This window comes from Lissotriton helveticus, chromosome 2_2 (assembly GCF_964261635.1).
Source record: "Lissotriton helveticus chromosome 2_2, aLisHel1.1, whole genome shotgun sequence".
Classification (NCBI taxonomy): domain Eukaryota; kingdom Metazoa; phylum Chordata; class Amphibia; order Caudata; family Salamandridae; genus Lissotriton; species Lissotriton helveticus.
Window position 1 is genome coordinate 400739944 of NC_136060.1, and position 12948 is coordinate 400752891.

Consider the following 12948-nt stretch of genomic DNA (forward strand, 5'->3'; position numbering starts at 1 on the left):
GCTGAAGAGGCTCCCTCACCTCAGCAGACTCCTCAGCGCTCCCCAGCTCGAGCCGACTCTTTAGGGAGGCTTCCTCTTATCAGGCGTTAAGGGCAGAAACCACGATGCCCCCCAGGCCCCTACCGGGCCTCTCTACTCCCCCTCCCTGCTCGGGCCAGCTCCTCAGTGTGGCGCTCGAGCAGGAGGAGAAGGCAGGATCACACGGCAAACAGACGGAGCCTCACTGGCGCCTCTCTTTGATGAAGACACTCCCTCGGTGGGCATGCGCGGAAGCGCTCGCTCTGGTTCCGCCTCTCCCGGCGGCCGCTCTCAGGAAGGACACTACTCGTCTGAGCCTGCTCGATCCTAGGCCCCTCCTGTGGGGATCGCGTTCACGACTGGGGCATGCGTGAAGGCGCTTTCGAGCAGAGACTCGTCCTCCCCTTTCCAAGTGAGGAAGTACGTTGCAGGCAATGCGCCAGAAGCGCGGAAGGCGCCCCCGGGGTCCCGTCCACAGAGAGAAGCCTCACAAAGCCTCTCAGGCTCAGTGGATCCCGGGGCAGGCGCTGTCACAGAACGCGATCAGCACCCCAGGGGTCCCGCTCACAGTGGGGACGGCGCTGCCTCAAGAAACCGGCTCCCTTCACCAGGAACTCCAGGGACCGGCCAACTGCACGAACAACCAGGGCTTCCCAGGAAACCAGGGCACAAGCCTTCCCCAGCACCCAGGAAGGTAGGAGAACAGTGCTAGTTCGATTCTTCACCTCAGCTCCCACTCTGCAAAGTCCTTCTTATTACTCAGGTTTGGATGGAGGTTGGGGTCTAGGGATGAGGGCTATTCTTCCTGAGTCTCTTTCTGCTGGGCAGAGGACTGCGTACCGCAGCACTGCAGTCTCCTTCTCCTTTGACTTCCCCTGTATGGTTTGGACAAGGGGCAAGCTAGGCGCCCAGGGTCTCCAGTAACCCTTAACAGCGGGGTCAGGACAAGTAACCCAAAAGGGGATAATGAGGTGATACACTAAGGCAGCTTCCCTATCTAGGAGGTCAACCCTATGTCTAACCTCTTCCCACCTTTAGCTACAGCCTGTCCTCCAACTGACTCTCTCAGGTAGACAAAATGGCTGCCCCGCATTCCGCCTTTTATAGGCTGCCCTTCAGTGGTCCAGAATGGACCAGAAGGTTCTGGAATGCCCTATGCTGGTCTGTGGGTGAGTTCTGGACTTGGCAGTTAGGGCAGTTGGTAGCCACCATTTTGTGGCTCCAACTTTCCCTGTCAGAACAGGCCTCTGGGCCTGAGGTAAAAGATTATGGGGGGAAAAAGAACACCTATCCCCTTGACCAACACCTATAAAAAGTAGTAGACACAAAAATATTAAGGGTATGAGGGGCAAAAAGGGGACAAAATAAAGAATAATGAGGAGGGACTACGCAAAAAATCCAGGCAGGTCTAACAAGGGGGCTCCTCTGGAGCAAGTAAATTGTTTTGAATATTTAGGCGTAAGGCTGGCTGATAACATTACTTGGGCACCACAGTTGGGGAAAAGGAGAACTAATCTGATCCAAAGGGAGTCTGCTATAGAAACCAAATACAAGGCCACTTCAAGTGAAGCAGTATCACCGGCCCTTGAAGTATATAGGGCTACAGATATGTCAGGGGCTACATATGTTTTGCTGAACTTTGGGGTTTTGCTGATGTGTCCAGTCTCACCTACGCTGCAAATTAAGGATACTCTTTAATTTCCCTTCAAGCACTCCTCTTCTACTCCTATGACTTGATCTGTCATTAAAGAGAATTGATCAGGTGATTCTACTAAAACTCATGACATATTGGACGACACCTGAACTGGAGCCTTATAGAAAAGCTTTGGTGGAGATTGTTACTATCGACAAAAATGTTCGCACCCCATGGCTCAGGAAAATAAAAGTTTTGTGTAAGCTTGTCATACTGGAGGAAGTTTGGTAATCTCCTACACAAATGACAAAATGCATCCTTACAAAATTGAAGCAAGTCTATTGGGGCTTTATGTTGGAAGAAATTTGGAAAGATCGAAAAGTGCAGAACACCAGCGAAAAATGTCCTATCCACAAATGTAATTATAACGTAAGCTGTATTGCACCCCCAGTGTTGCATTGAGTAAAATGTCTTCTTTTAAAAATTGGAAAAAAAAGTATGTGCTCTCATAAGATGCCATGAAGGTAAAATGTATTGTCTTTCTTTTCTTTTTAACATTTTTCCTGCTAGTTATTTCTTGAAATAGGTATACCCATATGGGTTTCTATAAAGTTGACTGGAAGTGTGTTTTGTATTGTTAAAAAGCAATGAGAACTTTTAAAGTTTTATTTTGTAATATAATTAGTTGTATGGTTGCACAAACCCACTGCATTACTTCCAGCCCGCTGCACCTTTACTGTTAGACAAGTCTATGACCACAACATTATTTTATTTATTTATTTATTTATTTTTGACATTTGTACAGCGCTCTGTTACCCGTAGGTGTCCTGGCGCTAAGTGTTGCTCCTGAAATAGAGTCCGGTAAGGGAATCAGTTGGTAAACAGCCATGTCTTTAAAGCTCTTCTAAAGGCCATGAGATCCGTCATTTTCTGAGGGCATAAGGCAAGGCATTCCAAGCTTTGGCTGCGCCCAGCACAAAGCTTTGGCCTCCCCAGCGGGCTCTCTTGATCCGAGGCACCGCGATCAGCCCCATGTCAGCTGATCTAAGGTTTCTAGTCGGTCGGTACCAATAAAAGTACCGCCGAAAGGATAAGGGTCCCTTGCCTTGTAAGGACTTGAATACTAGGCATAGTGCTTTAAAAAGAATTCTCTTTCGCATTGGAAGCCAGTGCAGCTTAACCAGCTCCTGAGACACGGGGACAAATTTCGGAATCCCCAAAATGAGCCTAGCCGCCGCATTTTGTAGTACCTGTAGCTTATTGAGTACCCCCTGTTGGGCCCCAAGGAAAAGACTGTTACAGTAATCCAACTTTGCCATAACCAATGTTGTGACCACTGTTTTCCTATCGTTGCCCGGGATAAATGGAAGGATCTTACGAATGGATTTGAGCAGGTAGGCCACCGAGGAGGAGAGAGCATTAACCTGGGGACGAAAAGTGAGTTGATCATCGATCAACACCCCCAAGTTTTTCACCTTCGCAACTGGGATGGGGGCCTTGCCCATCTCGTCTGGCCACCAGCTTGGGCTCCATAAGTTAGTGTTTGAACCAAACACTATAACTTCGGGTTTTGCCGAGTTTAATTTGAGGCAGTTAACTGCCATCCAATTTCCCACCGCCAGCATAAAATCCTGGAGATACCTAGCTACACCTTCTTCCATCCCTGGTAATACTGACACCACAATCTGGGTGTCGTCAGCATATGATGTGAGATCCAAACCATATGCCTGAATTACAGGGGGCAATGAGCTGACATAAACGTTAAATAACATAGGGCTCAAAGACGAGCCCTGTGGAACTCCACAGGGCACTATGAAGGGTTTTGACTCATATTCTCCTAAGGCCACAGTCTGAACTCTGCCGGACAGGAAGGCTTTAAGTATGTCAAGCGCTTTCCCTCGAACTCCGCAGGCCTTCAAACAGTCAAGTAAAATCCCATGGTGGACCGTATCGAAAGCTGCGGAGAGGTCTAGCAGCACCAGGGCAGCCCTTCCTCCCGCGTCGGTCACCGCTCTAATCTCCTCAGTTTTTTTAATGAGGGCGGACTCCGTACTATGGTGAGGCCTAAAATCATGTTGAGAGGGGTCCAAAGATTGGGTGGCAGTCAGAAAGGAGCTTAGTTGAGTATTCAGCGTCTTTTCTATTAGTTTAGCTGGTAAAGGGAGCCTTGCTATTGGGCGGTAGTTATTTGGGTCCCTAATATCCAGGTTAGATTTTTTTAGAAGGGGCAAAATTTATGCCTGTTTCCAGCATGCTGGGAAACCTCCTGTCACCAGCATTTTGTTAAAAACGGTCACCAGCGATGAAACTATCGGATCTGGGGCCATTTTTATTACAGCCACCGGACAGGGGTCTGACGGGGCAGCTGATTTTGCTGCTAACAGTAACCGCCCAATTTCTTCCCCATTTACTGGCGAAAAACTATCAAGAATTTGTCCTGAGGATGACTGCATAACGTCTTCTGAAGAGACCGTCTGGCTATTTAACCTCTCCTGACTAGAGAAGGCTCTAAAAATCGTCTCCACCTTGCCTAAAAAGAATCTGGCAAGATCTTCGAATAGTTCTGAACTTGCAAAAATGGCCGCGGGAACCGGGTCAGCCAAAGCTGCCACCGTCGTGAACAGTTCCTTCGCCGGGTTCTTAGCCAAATTTATGCGATTGGTATAGTACTCTTGTTTTGCCTTCCTCACCGTTTTTTTATATGTTAAGAGACTTTGTTTAAGACGCATTCTGTCACTTTCCCTCTATTCCTTCCGCCAAATCCTTTCCAGCTTTTTGCATTCCAACTTGTGATTTCTTAATTCCTCCGAAAACCACGGCGCTGAGGGCTGGGCTCTGGCCTGGAGACGTAATTTGGGTGGGGCTAAGATGTTGCAGGCTCTCTCGATCCAACTAGTATGGGCGAGCGCCGCCGCTTCCACCTGTAATGGAGGGGGCTCCTTTGAGGAGAGCAAATGTTCTTCCAGTGCGCTACCCTCAATTTTATTCCAGGCCCTGCATACCTTGGCTACTTTAGGCAGGCACCCCCACCTTGGAATTTAGGCACAGAGATGACAAATAGCAGCGCCCTGTGATCAGTCCAGGTGAGCGGTAAGATTTAATAAAGCCCAGAGTAGGGTGATTTGAAAAAATCCCGTCTAGGGTATGACCGGCCTTATGCGTACGACCACTAACTAGTTGTTTAAGCTCGGCGCCATCCATCAAGTCGATAAATGCGTTAGTGTCCACATCCGTAGGGTTCTCTAAATGGAAATTAAAATCTCCCAGGACCGTAAAGTCCTTAGAGCAGAGTCCCTCCTCCAGAATACTTCCCACAGAGCTCAGGAAGATATTTTGGGAACCAGGGGGTCTATAGACTAAACAGCCATTAAAAGAATGATGATTGCCTAAGGTAAACTTAAACGCTACCGCTTCACAGCCGTCGACCATCAACGTGTGAAAGAGGGCGTTGAAGGAGTTATGGTAGATAACTGCCAAACCTCTACCTTTCCTCAGTGGCCGGTCTCTCGTGAAACAAAGGTAACCAGGGGGAGTGGCATTAACTAAGTCTGGGCCCGATGCGGCATCCGTCCATGATTCTGTGACAAAAGCGATTTTAATATTTTCTTCCTGTATTAACAGTGCGCACTCCAAGCTGTGCTTTACCAACGATCTAGCATTCAACAGGAGGCACTCAACGTTACATCCCATTGCTTTATAATTTCCACGATGTACTCTGATAGTACCTTAATCGGGGACATTAATACGGCTGTGATCGTTATCATACAGCCTGAGCATGCACACGAACATTATTTTAATAGGTCTCTTTACCATTTGATTATTGTCTCTGCATTGTATAGACATGATTATTGCACTTTGGACATTATACTTGTGTGTATTGAGGCTGTGTAGCTTCTGACTGTCTATGCCAGAGTAAATATGCACTATGAACCATGTTCTCATTCGAGCGTTACATGTAAATGTAAAATGTAAATGTATACTTGTAAAGCGCACTGTTACTCCATCTCGGAGTGTCCTGGCGCTGTATACCGCTGGGGAACCCGTCCTGGCTTTCCCTGTGAGATGGTCCCTTCTGGGCACCCCCAAGGTGAAGCCAGGCATCCCCAGCGCTGATCGGGCCGTTGTGGAGATTAAGAAAGCTATTGCCCAGAGTTGCAGAGTGGGACCCATGGTTAGCTTAGGCACCTAGGCGAGAATTATCGAGTCCGCAGACATTGACCTAAGACCCTGCCGCGGCAGGAATTGAACCCTGGTCCAGGGCTGACCTCTGCATCAGGGTCTGCCGCTCTAACCATTGAGCCACACTTCTCCACCCTATCTATCACAGGGCATAATTGCTGGGCATGTGACAGTTTAGGTCTAATGCTTTTTATGCTTGTGATTTTATTACTAATATTTTGTGATGTACTTTTATGTTTGTATGTTTTTCACTCAAATGAAGTAAAGAATGGAATGGAACTTGAATAAAATGAGAATATTGATTGAATACTAATATACATTTTGTCCAAGTAGACAGAAATGCGCCGTCTGTACTCACTTTGGGAGCTGGATGTTACAAGCAGCATTTGAGTCCTATGACTGTTGCCCAACATGCATGACAGTGGATGACATGAATGACAGTGGATGACAGGCATGACAGTGGACCATTTTACACAATTCCAACCGGTAATCCCAACCCTGCACCACACTGTTCCAAGTTCCTTGGCCCATAGGCCCATGTTTTCTATGTGTTGCCCTGATTCTGGGCCTGTTTCCGTATAGGAATTCTGAGTGGAATCAGAAGAGTAACAAAGGATGTGCCTCTGCCATTGGTTTACTAGTTATACGGTGTGACAAACAATACCTCTCCCCTCCCCGCTGGATACCTCTCTGATCAACTCAAAGTAGGCACTTTAGCAGTAGCATCCAGATGAACAAGTGATACTAAAAATAAGGTATCACTTAGCATACACTTAACACCATTACAAGGAATCAGAACAGCACAGTAATTCCTAGAAATATTTTTATTCACAAATGCCTTTAAATGCAGTAGAGGATTGCTCTAACGATTGCAGATAGCGATTAAAACTATGACAATATGCTTTATTCCCTCCCTTTTAGTTTTAGTGTTCACATATTTTTATAATTATAGATAAAAAGAAATACATTGGAATACAGTAGCAATACATAGGAGTCAGAAATAATTATATAATAATAAGGAATAAATAATGAGTATCTGACAAAGAACTACTGGAATGGGATAAAAATATGTTAAAGTTATTATATAACAAAGAGCCGATAAATGCATGACAAATAAAAGATATTGCAAATTCATCAAACATTAAAAATAGAACCCAGGAGCATGGGACAAATGGAACATTAATATATATCCCATCAAAATCATGTATGAGTTTGTATTGCTCAGTAAATAGGATACATCAGCAGGGGGGAAAGAGGTGAAAGAAGGGAAAAGAGAAAGAAAAAAGGAAATATTACAGGGGGGAAGAAAAAGGTGGATGAGATTTTGAAATGTTGAAAGGGAACATCTGCTAAACTTCTTAAAAATAAGTTAAGAACTACCAACCCCTGAGATAATAAATCCATGTAGTTATCCAAAAAATGCCATACCTTGCTAGCAATTGAAGGCAAATAATGTTTCTTTACAACAATGGAATGAGCTCCACGAAGATATGAAATCCATGCCCACCAAGTATGGTAAGAAAGGTCGTGAAAAGTCTTAATTCTGTAAGTATGATTTTGACTGCAATGGATAAGAGCAAATCTAAAAACTTAAAATCCATACTGTCAAGAGGCAAAGGGGTATCTGTGGCTTTTCGACCCAGCAGAATCATAGGTAAATAGAGAGCAATGGGACTATTAAAGATCAATGATAAATGTTTTTGAATCAGACCCCAAAAGGATTCTTATAGTGTACAATCAAAGAGCATATCTTGATGGGTGCCATGAACTGAATTAAAATTCCAACTAAGATCATTCTCTCTTAATTTCAGCTTGTGTAAACGAGCGGGAGTCCAATATAACAAATTCATAGAAAAGAATTTGGATTGAATCAGTAAAGGAGCGATTTTGTTATGTAAGGACAATTTTCCTATTAATTGTCAGTTATATGAAATATATAAAAAAGAGGTTGTTCCAAAAATGGCAAGACCATTTAGCAGAAGTGGCAGTGGACTGTAAAGGTAGAGGAGCAGAATATATGATTGTTAGAAGCGCTATGACCTGAATGTACCCACGTGGAAAGAAGTGAGACAGTAACCAAATCTGTGGAAAGAGGTATCTTGGAGAGTTTGACTTTCAACTTCAAAAATGTTTAAAAACCCATGTTATTGGGATTTTTTGGGCTAAAAAGGAAAAAGGAAGAGGGCCATGATTAATATCATAAAGGTCTTTCACCAGTCTGATGCTCTTGCCAGCCTATGAAAGAGCAATGGTGAAATCAGTATCAGTAGCAAGTTTGGGATTAGACCCTAAAGATGTCCATCTTGACTTGTGAATAGTTTTGAAACTTTCCAATCAATGTATTTCAAGGCATTAACCATATCAAATACAATACGTTGAGAGTGTTCTAGCCTACTTTGTGAGGTTGTAAGCGAACAGACAGTGGAACAGGGAGCACACAATTTACGTTCTATAAAAATCCATGAAGGTATATGTTGGGGTATTGGCGAGAACCACAGAGCTCCCTGAGCCGCCAAGAAAGAGATCTGATATAGATTCCAATCTGGGAGGTTACATCCGCCCAGTATAAAGGGTTTACTAAGATATTTGTAAGCAATTCTAGCTCTCTTATCGTTTCATAAGAATCTTGAAGTGATTATATCAAGTTCACAAAAGAAAGAGGACAAAAGCTTTATAGGTAGAATAAAAGATTAAATATTAACGATTGGGGTTATCATCATTTTAAGAGTTTGTAAGCTACCCCACCAAGAAATATATTTAGGACACCAGGAAGACAAAATGTCCTTAACTTTATTTATTGTATTAGATTCATTTTAAGTAACAGTGTCTGTCAGATTTTTTCATCCCTAGATTTCTAATGGCCGTAGATTGCCACTTAAAGCCTGAGTTATCTAAGAGAGTCAGAAGACACAAAGAGTTTAAATTAAACAATTCAGCTTTCTCTTTATTAAGAGTATATCCAGAAACACCCAAAATGGTATCAATAAGATTGGTAAAAGAAGGAATCGTTGAATCAATATCTTCTGAGAAAATAAGCACATTATCAGCATAAGCAGCCATTATAAGTGCATGCAGTCCAAATCAGAAACCTTTAATGTTCGAGTTCAGATTAATTAAGCGAAGAAGCGGGTCAATAGACAAAAGAAAAAGAAGCGGTGAAAGTGGGCATCCTTGTCTAGTATCTTGGTGCAGATTAAAAAAGGAAGACGTTGTACCATTAATCCTAATATAAGCCTTTTATTGCGCATAGTGGAGTAGTGTGGCTCACTGGTTAGAGGCGGCAGACCCGAGAGCAGAAGTCGGCCCGGCACCAGGGTTCGATTCCCGACGCGGCAGGGTCGTGGACCTTGGTCAGCGGACTCGATAATTCTCGCTTCGGTGCTTACTCTAATCAGGGATCACACTCCGCAACTCTGGGCATTAGCTTGCCTAATCTCCACAACGGCCCCACCAATTCCGGGGATGCCTGGCTCCACCTTGGGGACTCCCAGCAGGGACCATCCCACAGGGAAAGCCAGGACGGGTTCCCCAGAGTTATACAGCGCCGGGACGCCCTGTTGCTGGGGCAGCTGTGCGCTTTACAAGTATACTACTACATAAAGAGCCATAACCATATTATTAAAAGAGCTACCACGATTGTGGGATTCTAACACAGACTCAAAAAAGACCAAGAAACTTTGTGAAATGACTTTTTGGCGTCAAGGGTAAACACTGCTGATGGCAGTTGAGAAAGTTTCACTGTTTTTTTAATATGCCAAAACGTTCGAACATTATCTCTAGCAAGCCTAACTTTTACAAAGCTGGTTTGGTATTCATGAATGAGGTTAGTGAAATGAAATTGCAGACGATTTGCTAAAATTTTCACAAAGATTTTTGCCTCCATATTTAACAAGGAAATTGGCCATAATTGTTTCAGATCAGAATGATCCTTACCTCCTTTTGGAATAACTACAATAGTAGCCTAAATAGCCATACCCGAGACCTCACCAGAAAGGGCATAATTGTCAAAAATCCTTTTAAGGTATTGAATTACGGAAGGATTAAGGGCTAGATGTAGGTAATTGAAATTTACCGATTCCAAAATACCGAATTTGACCGATTCGGTATTTTCGAATAGGTAAATGCTATGTACCTAAAAAATCTGTAAAAATTCCCGAATCGGTATTTACCGATTCGGTAATTGCCATTCATTCCTTTGGGCCTGGAGGCCCATAGGAATGAATGGCAATTACCGAATTGGTAAATACCAATTCGGTAAAATGGGGAAAGAGTCAAGGGTGGCAGGGTGGCATATTGACACCCTGTTGCACCCCTGATTAGTGCTTGTGTGCACATGTGGCACACATACATGCCCTAAGTCTGTATGTCTGCCACATGGAACTGGTGTAAATGCACATATTTGCATTTACCGAGCTATTCGTTATTTACCACCAACTAATAGTTGGTGGTAAATAACAAATCCTTAAAGCACAGAAGCACTCTTCAATGTGCTTCCTACATGTCATTTACAGATTAGGTAAATACCAAATCGGTAAATGATGATTCGGTAAATACCGAATCGGTAAATACCGCTTCGATATTTACCAAATCTGTAAATTGTCCACCTACATCAGAAAAGCCTATTACCGGTCGGTAACGGCCAAAATTAGTTAATTTTGGCCATTACCGACCGGTAACAGCCTTCCTACATCTGGCCCTAAATATTTTATAAAAGGCGGTAGGGAAGACGTCCGGTCCTGGAGCTTTCCCCAAACGAGTAGCCATAATAGCTTTCATAATCTCATCAATCTCTATTGATTTACCCAGCTCGATCATATCATCATTCGAGATGGTAAGAGTAGGAAGAGATTTAAGAAATTGCTGGCACTCGGGCTTAGTACATTGACTTTGAGGAGTATATATATTTTCATAGAATTCTTGTAAAACTCTAAGAATTTCTTGGGTATGAAACTTTCTCGAACCTTTTCATGAGTAATATGGGAAATACAAGTAGTATTGGAATTTTGATATTTTAAGGTGGTAGCTAACAATTTGCCAGTTCTATTTCTTGTAGTAATTGAAAACATTTTTGAGCAGGTACTCCAATATAAGCTCTTTTAGTAATTATGGAGTTGAAGGAATATTTTAAATGTTCCAATCTTGCAAGAGAGATTTATCATTAGAGTGTCTATGAAACTCCTCTTTCCACTGAAGAGATTTCTTAATGTCGCTGTTTCTTTTGGACATCTTTTTAATGATTTGACCTCTTATAGTACATTTAAAGGCATCCCAGAGGATTATCGGAGAATTCACTGATGATTCATTTTCTTTAAAGAAACTAACAATCTCGTCATTGAGTTCCTCAACCTCAGAAATATCCTCCAAGAGCTTTGTGTTTAGACACCAATTATGGGGTCCTTTAGCATCCATAAGATGAAGGATGGTTAACGAGACTGCAGCATGGTCGGAAACAACTATTGGATGAATCATTACATTCGTAATATGTTTTAAGAGTGAGGCGTTAATCAAAAGATAATCTATATGAGAAAAACTAGAGTTAGGGGAAGTGAAATCACTGCCCATTGGGTTATGTAATCTCCAAGCATCCAATAGATGATGTGATGAATACATATTAAGTAAATGTTTGTGTGCTCTAGGGGGTCAGAATTCAAAAGTGGATTGTCAGTCCAAAATAGGGTCGAAAGAGAGAAAAAAAAAGTCTCCTCCAATAAGTGTTCTAGAATTTTGTGGAATATCAGAACGTTTTTTATTGATCGTGCGACAGAAATCTGGATCATCAATATTCGGAGCCTAAAGGTTCATAACAAATAGATCATCTGAGCCATTAGTCAAACGGGTACATAGCCAACTTCCATTAGTATCATGCTCAGATGTAGCTATAGATAAGCCTGCTTTCTAAGAAATAAGAGTAATAGCTCTGTTTCTCTTCCCGGAAGCCTCAGAACATGTAACATCTGCTATCCAATCTCTCTTCATGAGAAGAGCCTCCTTGAAACCTATCTTTGTCTGCTGCAGTAAGACTAAATCATCTAATAAATTCTTACAATAATGTAAAATCTTAGTCTGTTTAATCGGGTGATTCAAACCCTTCGCTTTAAGGGAAACTACATGTATAGTAGACATTTGTGGAGGTAGATGTTAAGAGTAAATACTTCTGGTGTAATAATGTAGCGAAAATGAAAGTATACTTAAAAACCAAGGGAAGTGAAGTAGATGTACCAATATTAAGAAGAGGATAGAAGAGAGGAACAAAGAGTAAGCAAAAGAGAAGAGGGATCAAATGTACTACAGAGTCGTCCAGAGCAACCTTGGAGCCCAACTCCACCAGGGGATGTCTGTGAGAGACAACTTGCATGGGGAATCTACGTGGATGAGCAACAGCAGAGGCTGCCATCATCGGTGTAGACAGCTCAAACATAAGCAAATATAAGCAAACCACAGAGCAATAGAACAAGCTTTGTCATATGAAAAATATGTTCATATCAAGGATAAGTCTTCTAAAATCTAAAATTAAGTAACAAAAGAGTAAACAGCTATAACGTAAGAAGAGAATCTACAAAGAGATAACATTTCATAATCAAACAAATTTAGTATTATATTTAGCAAACAAAGTATAGTTCTAGCATACTTCAGATCATCTATAAATATCATTTAGATGAATGCAACCAGTACTGACCTAACAATAAAGTGGTGTATGGTGCATAACAAGTTAGGAGCATAGAATAGTAGGAAAATCTTGATAGATAATGACATATTTCATTGGTGATCAGTGGAAAGTAACATATGACGAAACCTCAAAATAGAAAGAGAACAAAGGTTAAGGAGAACAGATAACAGGCAGAAGGTACAATCTAGAATATAGAATAATCACCCATATGAAGAGACTATAAGCAAGATATATATATATATATATCTATATATATATATATATGTATGGTGTAAATGGAGCATATGTTTTAAGGTGATGTTCAATAGGTAAGCAAAACATAACTGTAAAGAGCAAATAGATCTGACTTATACCAACATCAATCAATCTATAGTAGATCATTCAAATTAATTGAAAATTGATATGTACAAAATTATAAAATAGCTTAAATAACTATCAACCAATAGCAAAC